Source organism: Drosophila tropicalis, unplaced genomic scaffold, assembly GCF_018151085.1.
Source record: "Drosophila tropicalis isolate 14030-0801.00 unplaced genomic scaffold, ASM1815108v1 contig_845, whole genome shotgun sequence".
NCBI classification, from domain to species: Eukaryota; Metazoa; Arthropoda; class Insecta; order Diptera; family Drosophilidae; genus Drosophila; species Drosophila tropicalis.
In genome coordinates this window covers 3,347,733-3,362,058 of record NW_027173338.1, presented here as the reverse complement: position 1 = coordinate 3,362,058, position 14,326 = coordinate 3,347,733, and the positions used below count along the sequence as shown (strand labels likewise).

The following is a 14,326-nucleotide window of genomic DNA, read 5'->3' as shown; positions in this document are numbered from 1 at the left end:
AAATAAAATTGTCGAGAAGTTTGGTATTTGTCCATGTTTGAATGATAAAATATTTAAAAAATTCACCCAACACTTTTAGTTTTATCACCCATGGAAATCGGAATTTACATTTTCCCTTTTCCAACCATCATACCGAACCACCCACACACTCTCTCTTTCTCTCTCTCTCTCATACGAATTGACCCCATTAGTAATTGGAAAGTGGAAGCAAGAATTTCGTTATGCATAAATGCAATATACATAGTTTAATAAAACAAACAAATTGTGGATAAAAATATTTGCACATAAATACATTAAAAACACATTTAAATTCCATTTACAAAATATGCTACATCCTGGACTACCTGGCGATGCCTTTTGTCTTTTAAACAATTATAATTATTAATTTATATGCATTATAATTTAATTATGCTTTTATTTTATTCACGCTGAGACAGCAGAATGACTTAAAAATTTCGTTTTTCGCACGAGCTATGGATGAGGTAGTTTTAGTGCGGGGATAAGCAGACAACTGACTGACCAAATATATATGTAGAAAATCTAAATCATCATTACATTAGTTTTATTATGGCCTGAACGGGCTGACGTAATATCTAAATTTATGACAATTGTGGCCGAGACTGATAAGGCGATTAGCCCGAACGAATCGTCTACTGTTTAGACAATGGTAAAATTTATTATGCTATAGGATGGCTACGTTGAGTTGTGGGTGGAGGGGGAGGTGTAAAACATAATGTAAACTGTGATTTTCAGAGGTAAAGCCTTTTCAATTTCAATCAATACAAATTCCTGCGGCAGTGAATTATAATTGAAAACTTAATTAGATGGAAAGATATGCAACTGAAGGGCCATAAAAACATATTTCATAGACACACATTGTTCTAAATTTAAATTTCTATTAGAAAGAAGTATTATTCATGAAATTCAAGTAATTTAATATTTAAGGATTTTCGATTTCTGCAATTTAGTTTATGAGTAAAAAACAAAAAGTTGAGACTTTAATTTCTTCTATTCTAATCTATTCTGAACTCGGTTGACCGCCTTTTACAATAAAAATTGATATTATTTCGTAGAATTCACACTTTCTATGAAACTATGTTAAAATATTATTTACTTAACCAATCAAGATATGTTCAGACCAAATGCCATGACAAGAGTTGCCTAGAATGGCAATGAATGAAGTCGACAACAATGGAGATAAATGCGATAAGGCAAATAACAACAGGAATTAACAACATTTCTAACATTTTCATTTCAAATAACTTTCAACTTTAATTTGTGCGATTCATCATCAGAACAAGCAATTGCCCTCCTCCCTTCTCCCCCACCGACACACCACCGTACTGGCCATTCCACTGTCCCGCTGAATGAGTTGGCTTAAGAACTTCCGTTTCCACCAGGCAAACAACAATGAGAGCAGAAGAGGAATGCAAGCGGAATGCCATGATTGTGAGAGTAAGGTAGTGTAAGAAGGGGGTAGTGAAACTTACAAGCAATTGAAAACAATTAACAAATATGCAAGCCAAACAAGGTCTGGAAACACGCAAGACTGAATGAGATCTGGATAAGCCAAGCTCCTAAAGATGGTATTACGCTGGCACAAACTTTAAGGCGAGAAGTATTTTAAAATTTTTTTTTAAGTTTATAGTTTATAACCAAAAGTAAGTCTTTGATCATAGGACCTAGTCTATTAGAATATAGTTCTAATGAGTCCAAGTAAAATTCAAAATAGAGATTAATCAAAAATCCAAGTGAAAGTCAAAGTTATCCTTAATCTTAGAGATTAGTTTCACCGTATTTTCACGTAAAACTAAACGAGCCAAAGTTCGTGAGTCACGAGCCATACCAAGCCATTTGTGGCCATCTCGAATTTGAATTGAATGAATTCGCTCAAGTTGCCTGTTGCATCAAAATGAACATTGTCTGCCGCTGGTCCAATGCGCAGTGGAGTACGTACAATGTTCAACATATACACACACTCACACACTCCTGACATATTTCGCCAACTCATTCATCATTTTTAATTATGACAATTGCACATCATGTCGATGGGAAAATCAGCTTCCTTTGACTGCGCCTATGTATCTACCTGCTGGGTAGTTTGGTTTAGTCTGCGCAAAAATGTGGCTGAGAAAAATGCTTACAATTGGATGCGTCTCACGTGCCTATTAGCTGTTAATGGGAATTGTCTGTGGGCCAAAAGATTCATTCCCGTTGGGTTTTTATTTCGAAGTTTTATGGCACATTTAGTCCTTAAATTTATGACCAGCTTCAATTTTTTTTTTTTTTTGTCATGTCTCACACTTAAGTCTTAACTTCTCTGTTTGGTTTTGTTTTCCTTAAGCACACTTTAAAATGTCTGCAAACATTTTAATTAAGTTGCCAACTCGACCAAATGCAAAATGACCTTGCAATTTAAATACCGAAAATACAATTTGCTTTTATTTAAACCATCTTTGAATAAACTTTTCAAATAATGGAATCTAAAGCAATAAAAGGATTTAAGAACTTTACAATTCTTAATTGAAGAGTTGTTTATACACGAAACAAAGGCAAATTATTTTCTACTTTTTTGCCGAAACAAAACGATAAATTGATTGTTTAGGTATTTGCTTTTCAATTTTGGTAAGTACTTTGAATCTTTTGAATCAGTTCTAACCCTCCCAATAATCTTAAGTAATCGACGACCAACACTTTTCGTTTTTTCAAGTGTATATGGAAGAGCTTAAACATTTTCTTAACCTTAATTACAGTAATTTTCTTAGCAAATTTGAATGTCAATACAAGCCAATTAGCAAAATTTGATATACTTCGAATAGAATGGAAATGAAAATGGAAAATGCCTACAAAAACTAAATGTAAGCAAATGTTGCAGGGCAGCACAAGGTAATTTTCCCACAATTCCATTACCATTTGACAAGACTTTTTGAAGTTCTTTTTGGTTTTGTTGTTGTTTTTTTTTTTTTTTTTTTTTTTGAGCTGTTTGGCAAATTACACGTTAGCCTTGGGCTTGCATTTTGTGGTCAGCCTGAAATGTTGTCCTGGATTCTATTTTTGGACGAGCCTTTTGAAATTTTGATGAGAAACTGTTGTTTGTTGTTTGGCCAAGCTAATTAATGAATATGAATACCAACGCTTTTCTCTCTTTATTTGCCCTCAGTCTGCAATGGGGATTTATGTGTTAAACGTGATTTTTACCTTGTTTATACTTGCTCTGGGGCCTACCTTGAGGGTCCAACGGCAAACAGACAAATAAAGTGGCCTCTGTGACAGCGAGAGTAAATAACTATTCGAGCCCCCGACCACTTGACTCCGCCTTCTACTTTCTCGTGTACCCATCGCACTCAGCAATTATCCACAATCACACTCACACTGCCCTTCATAACCTCCGTCCGTTCGTCCATCGTTGCCGAGGGACAATGTCATGGGTGTTGGCCTTACCTTGACCACCAAAGGCAAAAAAACAAAAACACCACATGAAAGGACATTGTTAATGATGTTAAACGTCAGGCTTTGAAATGCCAACATTGTGTGTGTCTCCCTCACACCGCTTCTATCGCCATCTCAAATAATTATGTTGCCAAAGGCAGCAAGTGGTTCTCAAACTGCAACAAAAATAAAATCTAAATGCTAGGACATCACTTATACGACATGGTGATCTAGTTTTCATTTCAAATCAAAATCCAGTGTTAAGTTTTTAATTAAGAAAAGGTTCTTAAATTTGCTTTATCAAACTGTTTCTCGAATTAAATCCTTAAACTTATTCCTTATTAGGCAAGAATAAGGAAGAAAGCTTCGTACGTTTCTTTGGTTCTAACTACTGTCAATATACGCCTAAAAATAATATAAAGTTAACTTAAATTTGCAAAAAAAAATAAAAGAAAAAACAGCTTTTAAGTGGGGTTTGCTTACAAAAAGGTCGTTGTGCCTTTTCACTGTAGTGACTCCCAAACTGTATGATTCAGAGTGTTCATCCATGGGGGCATGCCCTTAGGAAAAAATCAAATCAAAATTCGGCTACTCACGCATAATTTGAACAGCCAACAAACAAACATACATACATATAACAAAGAAAGACAAACAAAATGAGAAAACGCAACACAAACACACGAAGGCGCGGAGAATGAAAAATGTTTGCCAGACTTAATAAATTATTCAAAAATTCGTTTTTGGCTGACACACAGAAACACACAGGAAAAGTGATAAGATTTTGCCAGGCTCAAGTCATTGAAAAGAAAATTCTAAAGTAAACACATAAGTGACAACAACAATAGAAAAGAAAACTTCAAACTTTGGTTTGCAAATACCGAAAGAATGAAAACATACAAAAAAGAAAAATTGCAGGAGAAAATGCTTTAAGTAGGTACACAAGGTGGTGGGACTTTTCTCTTTACCAAAAAGGAAAATTGAAATGCTTGAATGCAAAAAAAAAAAAAGAAGAAAAGAAAAACTGGAATAAAATATGTTTTATTGATTGTGTAAATATTTAATGCACTTTCGAAGGCTTCCCCTGTGAAGGGGCCCCTGCACTCCCGTTCGCTCTCTCCCCCAATTTCACCAGTTTGCTACTTTGCGTGTGAAATGGCTTATTACGGTCACGTTCAGTCTATAAAAGTTAAGAGTTTGCATAAAAGCCAAGTCAAGGACTCGAGGGATTGCCCAGAGTTACCATCAGGCACCTGTCGGAGTAATAATAGGCTCTCCCGGTATTCTTACTGTTAGTAAATTTGCCAGCAAAAACGCCAAACGCCCAAAAATTTAGTCAAATGGCTTGGAAATTATGGTGAAGCGGCAACAGACCTTTTATTCCTGTCTGGTGCTATCAAAGTTCAGTTTGACAGCAACTTTATGCTAAATAAAAATAAAAGGTGAGAAAGTATGGCTACTTCATACACATTTGTTTTTCGATTTTAGTTTATGTATTATTAATACCTGACAATTTTCTTTGCAAGTTATTTTCAATTTCTAACCTTTAGAGTTTCCTTTAGGCTTTAAGTGCTTGAGAGCTTAGGGTTCTATAAATCTTAGCCCATGCAACGAATATTCAGATAGAATCTGGTTAAGGAGATATTATTACTTAGGAATAAAATTTGTATAATTTTGGTTAAATTATTTATTTTACAAGTAGTGGAAACACGCACTATAAAGGCCTTTAATCAGAATGACATAATTAGACGCAGTTGTTGTAAAACTTTAAATTATAATTATTATTTAATTACGGAAGGGACAAGGCCATATACATAACTCTTACAGTTTTTGTTGCTTATACAGATATTAAATTACATGTATAAGTACGTAATGGGCTTAGCTGAGGTAACTTTTAATTAAAATGCCATGAAACGAAAGCCAACAGAAGAGAAGCAACAGCTGGTCGAGATTGAGTGAATGTCAAACTGTGCACAAGTAAATGCGGCACGGTATTGTGTGCTCTTAATTCCAATTTAATTGCCTTCAGAGAGAACTATGTAGCAACATTCAGCCAGAGCAGCAGAGCACCACTATCATTGTATATCACTTTCGGTGGAAATTGGCATTACGTCGTGGGCTTATAGTGATTTAACTTTGACATCCTTGCGCTTCACTTAACACAGATAAACAGAAACACCCACAAACACACACACACACACTCACACATTCGTCCACACGGAAGGACAATGAGCTAACAGGAAAGCTGTTTAATTAATGTGAAGTTACATTACGAGGCCATCAACTAAAACAAGTGCAAAAATTGTGTGACACCAGAGACTAAAGAGTTAAAGACCAGACTTTAAAGGATTTAAGGAAAGGAACTCACTGATATTTTTCAACTCTTCAAACAATAAACTTATTCACATATTTTTTTATCGTAAGGGGGAAACAACCAAGATAACTTTCCCCAACAAGCAAGCAAATATTAGTTTCATTTAATTGAAAAGAGTACAAATGCATTGAATATCCAGCTGGCTAGCTATCCAACCAGTGGCAAACGAAACTCTGATATTTTTCAATACATTTTTCCTTTTTTTTATAGAGAGAGAGAGAGAGAGAGATAGAGAGAATAATACACAATTCGTTTTGAAATTTGTGCACTCACTTTCCACTGATTGTTTCAGGTGGAAACAATGGAACCAACATTCATAGATCTAAAGTGGTCTTTGTGACTCGGTTTTTTATACTGGGTCGTAGCTTAAATTTGTGGCCAGTTGGCTGTAAAAAAGTTTCATCGCAGGCGCTTAAAACTTTAAGCAGTGTGGGCGTGCGGGAGGGGGCGTGTCTAGGTGTTGCTATCCAACTGGGCTCACAGTGCAATATATTCTTGTCAAGCTGTGCTCGAGTTTACTCTTTGTCTTCCTCCATTACTCTCTGTCTCTCCGTTCTCCAACTGTGTTGTATGTCTTATTCTCTTCACTTTTCTTCTCTTCTCGGTTTACGCCCCCCTTTTCCTTTATGGCTTATTGGCTACCCACGTAGCTTTGACATTACATTGATTGACTTTTGATGTCCTTTCTATATGCTCTAGTTTAGTCCAATGTGGATACCTACCAACGTATGTTTGTCCATATGGTCTCAATGTCCAATTCGCAGTGGAGTCACGTATATATTGTTATTATTCTTACCAAAAGTTCTCTCAATTAGGTGGTAATAAAATAATACTATAATGCTTAGCAAAGGGTCAACATTTGATGACATTAAAAATTTAAGTTTAGTTGAGCCACTAGAAAGCAGCAGCTGGCTTAGCTTTACATATGTATATGTGACTGGACTACCTACTAAACTAACTAGTAACCAGCAAATGGCCTAGCTATTAACTGCTTGTTCGTATATCTAATTATTCTAAGGCAAGTGACTTTTGTTTAGCTGAAAGCCAACAAGTTAATTAGAAGGGTTTTATCATTTTGTACCTGTCTCTTCTTATTCACATATGGCATTTATGACACAGCAAATGACCTAATTTTTCCTTATTGTCCTCTACTTTTTCATTTACTCTATCACTAACGCAGAACTGGCTTTCATTAGAAGATTTAAGCCAGTTCCACCTAAAAGGGAGAGAGGATGCATAAGCTATGTTAAGCCGAAGCTATTGAAGATAGTGCTGCCTCTATTGACTTCTCTTGGCAATCTAATAATTCAGATGTGAGACCCTGAAAGCTTAGTTGGCTAGTCTAGTGTATAATATAACCAATACGTCCAAGTTAATTGTCTCTCTCTTAGTCAACACTAATTTAGTTACTTTGCTTTTGCATGCTTCTGCCATTTCAGCAGAGTAGACAAAGGAAAAAGGTTTTTGATTTCATTAGGTTGCCGTAATTGCTTCTAACCATTTCTGTTATTGCGGCTATTTTAAAGCTCTGTGTGCCATGTGGACCACGCCTATTTGACCCAGTTCTTAGGTTCCTTGTGAAATGACACTCAGAGTATGGTTATATATACAAACATATTGAGAGATTGAAATTGCTCGTCACGTAAATGCAGCATCCGCACTGAGTATTTCAGCAGCAGGTGGATGGATGGATGTATGTAAGGATGGAACGCGCATCCTTGGGATAATCCCAAAACACAAGACCAACAAAAAAAGGGAAAAAGAAATGCGTGGCACGCCAAGCACGTACAATCCCAAAACCAGATGAAGATGTTTATAGGCTTGAAGGCAAAGGATAAACTTTGAATTATACGCTTTGTTTTTCTCGCGGCACCCTTTCCTCAAGCCAAACATTGAATTCAACAAGCTGTTCTCCAATATCACAGGAAGTTGAGAAATTGAGTGGTTTTCAGATTATAAATACGGATGTGCATATTAAATGCAAACATAAACTTATGCTCGATGATTTCAAATTGATTTTGAATTAGTTTGGTTTAGGTCAGTTTCAACTAAGTTTTCATTTAAATGCAACGCCAATTTGAATATACTTCAAAATTGGTGTTAAAAATTAATTAAATTTCCTATCGGGCAATCCGGGGCAATCTTTTAAATAATAAACATTTGGTGAAATATCTCTGCTGGTTCTGATCATATTAATTAATTTCATTTTCCAGAAATCACAAATGAAATTCAACATCAAACTCCTTTTATCTCTTTATCATTTTGTTGGAAAGTGATTATTATGCCTTTTTTAAATGAGTTAAGAAACATCGCTGATAGTTTTCAGCCAAATTAATTTCAATCTCTTTCTAACCTAATGGCTAATTCCATTCTTGATCTATGTCAGATACTAATCGATTTGTTATCCCATTATGACTTCAACTTTAATAATTTCCAACACTTGGTACTAATCAAGAGTATATATGTATGTGTATAGGAAATGTACATACTTTACTTCCAAGGCATACACGTGTTAAGTTCATCACTCAGTCCACCAACACACACAAAAGGTCCTTGACATATCTTTACCGTTGTAAATGTCTAAGTCTAATGCCGCTGGCTGTCACTGTCAACATTGTTGACATCTAGGCAAAGTCTCACTCACTTGCCATAAACGATTTAACTTTGTCTCTTGGCACTTCTTCACCTTTTAATTTCAATCCATATTGACAGGTTTTTAGCTTTTTGGTTAAAGTTAATCTATGATTTCATGATGTATTGAAATCTTTCATTAAAAATTCGTTTCAATATTTAATGCCTCGAATGTTTGAGTAATCCCTTAATGATTGCTCTCGCCACTTGAAATATTCTGCTTTGGTCAGTTAAGTGCTTTGGCTTAAAGGACTTACAAGTTGAGTAAAATATTGATATTAAACTTGAACAAGACTTTTGCGCCATGGCTAAAAGCGCATTGAGGCTGAAAGCTTATTAAGCTGACGTCTGGACCACATCTAAAATGAGATTGTCGTTTGTCTGCCCCAGCATCCCCGCATGACAGTGTTTTGGAAAAAGAGACTGTCTCGTTCTCTCTGTTGGTATTTCTGTATGTCAGTCTAATGGCTGTATACAGAGTATGTGGCATTCAGTAGATCCTAACATCTAGCAGCAACAGGCAACTTGTGTTTACAATACAAAAATAAAAAATGCCATAGCCAGTTCTCATCTCATCTCTCAAAATTAGCTTGAAAATTGTTTGTAACATTTTTGTGGTTACTCTCTGCGAAAACAAATCGGCTTACAAACACGTTCAAGAATTCCCTTTCATGTCGTTGTCGTCTTCGTTGTTTTTTTTTTTTTTTTTTGTTGCTTTCATTACATTTCACTTGTTTTCCACATTCTTTATATTTGTGCTTTCTATAAAAATTCTAAACTTACTTGACCGCAACAAAGCATGAAAATTGTGCCAAGCACTGGAGAGTTGATTTTCTCCCTGCAACTTATTTATAACAAATTTGTACTTAATCAGTTGAAAGCGTAGCAAAAAAAATAAAAAAACCAGAGGGCCGGGGCTAACTTCGACCGCGTCAAAGTTTGTATACCCTTGCAACTTTTTTGGTAACTCTATCCTTACCTTTTAGCCATCAATGTGGAAGAACGTTTTATCTAAAAAGGCTTAAGCTTGAGAAAGAAAGGCCTACAATCATAGGAAATAACGAAGATATTGATCAAAGTCACTGTTTTCCACCGATCGTTCCTATGGGAGCTATATGATATAGTCACCCGATCTTTATCAAATTCGGCACAGTCATTAACATATATATTAAATTAAGAAATGTTTAATTTAAAAGCAATCGCGTTAAAAGTAACGAAGTTATTTACAAAGTCACTGTTTTCGACCAATCGTTCCTATGGGAGCTATATGATATAGTCACCTGATCTTGATCAAATTTGGCATAGTCGCTTATAGGCGTAGTAAACTCTCTAATATTAAGTTTCACGACAATAGCTCAGAAAATAACGAAGGTATTGAGAAAGTCACTGTTCGTGACTTGGCCGTTTGTATGGGAGCTATATTATATAGTCACCCGATCTTGATCAAATTTGGCATAGTCGCTTATAGGCGTAGTAAACTCTCTAATATTAAGTTTCACGACAATAGCTCAGAAAATAACGAAGTTATTGAGAAAGTCACTGTTTGTGACTTTGGGGTTTGTATGGGAGCTATATGATATAGTCACCCGATCTTGATCAAATTTGGCATAGTCGCTTATAGGCGTAGTAAACTCTCTAATATTAAGTTTCACGATAATAGCATAGAAAATAACGAAGTTATTGAGAAAAGTCACTGTTCGTGACTTTGGGGTTTGTATGGGAGGTATATGATATAGTGGTCCGATCCGGCTGAATCCGAGATATACAACGCCTGCAGTATATACAAGCCTACGTGCAAAATTTCAGCTCTGTAGCTCTTACGGTCTAGGAGGAGTTTGCGTTGATCCAGACGGACGGACGGACGGACATGGCTAGTTGAACTCGTCTCGTCGTGCTGATCAAGAATATATATACTTTGTATGGTCGGAGATGCTTCGTTCTATGCGTTGCACACTTCTGACCAAAATTAATATACCCTTTTTGCAAGGGTATAATGTGAGAAATGTGTAAAAAGTGTTGCTCAAATGACTTGCAGGTTGTTTGTTTTGCTCTTAGCAAAATAATGCCAGTAATTATACCCTTTTAGCTAAGAGTATTATAAAATAGTCGAAATTATTGACATGAAAAATTAGTTTGAACTATTCCTGAAAATTGGTCCTTTATTAGAATTATGGATTTTCTTTTAGATAGGAAACCTGTGTTATCTACAAAGGATATAGACAGATCCCTTTACAGTCCAGTTTATAAATGTTCATATATAAAAGCTGCTTAAGACTTTCGTTAAAGATTTAGTAATCTACAAAGATATTTTAAATGAAACCAATTTAACAATGAACAAATTTTGTTTGGAAGTGATTCGATTAGGCCTAAAGTAGCTCTGTTTCCCTTGTCACAGCTTCCAGGATATCAAAACTTCCAAGCTGCTAGGATTTGTTTTGTGCGTTAATATGATAAGAGCAAATTTTCAGCCAAAGAAAACGCTTAACATGAATTACACATTATAACGTTTTAACGTTTTAAGAAATTAAACAATGGCAAGAAAGGATCTCATTTTGGGCTTTCATCCAAAACACAGGTCAGTTTATTAGTTTCCATATTCTATTCTTCTTAAAGCCATAAACATTCTTTTCAAAAATTGGTTAAAAACTTAAGCAGGTTTGATAAAAATAAACTCACACCGTCTCACTTCATCTGTGAATTACACAAGTTTATAGCAATTTGATGAACTCAAGTATTTTGTGTTCAAATTTATGTTACCATTTTGGTAGCGTTTAGCTGGCAGTTTTTTTTTTCTGTTAGCTATTAGCCACACAGTTTACTTTGGGGCGAGGGATTTGGGGGTGGCAAATAAATCAATCAGTTTTAGTCGTTTACTGCAATGGACTCACACAGTTTCAATTACCCATAGATTGATTGATTGCCTGTCTGATCAAGGGGAAAGTTCGGCACGCGCTTTAATTAGGAGAATTTCAACCCGCTGAGCTTGAGGTTGGCCAAAAGTCACTCCAACTTAAGATTCGTTTGTTGTATTTTGTTTTGTTTTTAATGAGCTCACATTTAAATTTTTGCTCTTTTATGCTGAAGTGCGATTCGGATTGTTGGAAAGTGTTTGATTTATGTGTACCGAAACGGTGTGTAAATGTGTGTGTGTGTGTTCGCATTGAAATGGAAATTAAAATTGAAATTGTGTGTCAACCTTGAAATGTTTAACAAGCGTATCGTGAAGTTACGTTCTCGTCTACGTCATCAGCAATGTCGACGGCTGATCTCATTTTATTTAAAATGTGATGAGAGTCAGTAGAAAAATACACACACACAATAAAATTTTGTTGTTCTTTATTGAGTAAACATTTCAATTCTCGGTAAAAACAATTTTCCTCCTTTATACGCCATTAAATTGTATACTTTTCAGTTTATTAAGATTTTTCCTTGTTGCTTCTCATCATTTGGCTTGTAATTGTTCTGTTCTCCTTTTTGCATTTTCAATGCTTTTCAGCTGCATCCGTAACTCTTCCTTTTCTCTTTGGTAAAGCCCACACGTTTGCCTTGTAAATAGCTTTTCATCCATTCTCATGGTTACCTCTCCTCTATTCATTCTCACCTAACGTAAGAATTTGAAATGCACTCGATATTTGTATATTTGTTTTGGCCTTCAACTTTGGCCTAGCCAAAAGAAATACTTATACAAGTCGGCCAGAGACTACAACTACTGCCTACTACTATATATTGTTCAGAAGTACATGTGAAAAAATTCAGAAAGAGAGACATGTGCGTCTCGAAAAATGTCATGATATAAAATTGCCTCATAGGCATGGGGGAATATATTATACTATATGTAGATAGACACCCTGTCTAAAGAGAGAAAGAGAGGGAGACAATATAGAGAAGTTTATATACCAGGGTAAGAGTTGGTCGACGGTAGAATCATCAGCCAGGCACATAAAAAGCCATAAAAATAGTTGAAGCAACAGCAGCAGCAGCAAAAGCAACATGAAACACGGAACAAGTAAAAATCAACAGGATTAAATATGCAGACGTGCCTTTTTCATTTCTCTCTTACACATACTATGCTGTACTCTCTATTGCCATCTTCCTCTGGCTGAGCTTTACCCGGGGCTCAGCCAGACTCACCAGACTGCTGACTCTCCTTGTATCCTTGGCGCCTTGCCTTTACCTTGGTCGTGGGCTCAGTGGCCAATCTGTTACACTTTGTCATGGATTTTTATGCAGCGCGTCTCGTTTCATCTGTGCGCTTCGTGTATTGTGTCCTTTACACGATTTTACCTTCAGCTGGAACCGAGAGGGAATTTTTCGGCACCCAAATTCAACAAGTTTAAATGTAAAAAACTTTATTTAATTTAAGTATTCGACAATGTGAATACTTGTTGAAAGAGATTTTTGTGGCCGAATTTAAGCACATTCTGCTCATGACACGTTCATGTCTGTGTGTCTGTCTGTGTGTATGAGCATTGAAACTATATAATTATTAAATAATGCATATACCCTTAAATGTTATAGCCTTCAGTCACTGGGTATGCACTATAACAAAACACTTTTACCCATTTCCCTCATGGCCCCATTTTCTAGACGCATTTAAAAATTTATTTCCTCACATTTGGCGGAAATGGATGGGATGGAAGGATGCTATGCCCGACCGGGCAACAAATGAGTTGGCACACGGCCGCCGACATTTTATCTTCTTCTTTTTTCTCTCTCTCTCCCCCTCTCTCTCTCTCTTGTTTTTGCTACATAGCATAGAGGATATGCATATAAAAGCTCCCTTTAGCTTCCTCTTCTAGTTAACTAGCTCGTTTAATAAATATTTAAATTTTACAATTAAAGCGTCCTGTTTTCCGTTTTGCAACATGTGGAACATAAAATAATTCCCCCTTACATTTTTAGTTTGTAGTAGTTGTCATTATTGTTGTAGCTGTTGTTGTTATTTGGTGTTTGCATTTTGATTGAAACATTTCATGTACATAAATTCAATTTAGCTATGCAAGTTGCAACTAAGCATTTTCCCCTCTTCGACTTCGTTTTAAACGTCAACATTTGCCACGTGTCACACATGCCACATGAGGCGAGGTTAGAATTCAGAAAACCAAATTGCTGCTAACCATCTACATACATTTCCAGAGCCACGTAACTGAATTATTTTTTTCTCTTTTTTCATTTTCGTACTACATGGCGTATGAGTGTTAACTTCTGCTTCTATATATACAAGCACTCATGTGTGTGTGTGTAAGTCTGAAAATTGCATTTGTTCAATAGGAAAAGTTTCAGAAAGAGAGTGGGGACCAAATTGAAAATTGTATTACTGGATGTATTTAATTAGGGAACATTTTCTTTCCTCTCACATATTCCATGATGATTTCTGTAGAACAAAAAGTATAATTAATCAGGGAAATTGTGAATTGCCAGGTAGATGATAAAAGAAAATTAAAAGAGAAAAGTTGCCATCTCAATAGGTACGAATAATTGTCAAATTTGTGTAATTGAATGCTTGATAATACTCAATCGAGTTTTTCTAAAGCAACTTAATAATTTCAAGTAAAAAGTAAGTATTAAAGTAATTTCAGCAGAATGTTTTCAATATAAGTAATCCCATACTTATGTTAACTTATTTTGTTCTTCTACAAATGTTTTACCTTTTTAATTTGAATAAAATATTATATTGGTGCAGGCTGATTAAAATATAGGCTGATTAAAAATATAAATTTTGTAAGCTAAAGGTCTTTAAAATGTGGCTCTTGGGCATTAACACAACGCTGTTATGCCTTTTGTTCATTGTCCATGCTCTCCATGGAACATTTTACGCGGAAGGCTGTCAAGGGATATGGGGAAATGTGGCGCATTGCTGTCGTTGCAAGTCCCTTTTAAAGTTTGTGGTGGTTG

The 14,326-nt window shown here is 35.6% G+C and overlaps 1 protein-coding gene across 1 annotated transcript in view; it reads right to left on the bottom strand.

Moving 5' to 3' along the window:
• Positions 1 to 14,326, bottom strand: part of LOC137580898 (uncharacterized) — a 59,622-nt gene that overhangs the window by 3,010 nt on the left and 42,286 nt on the right. The window lies entirely within an intron of this gene.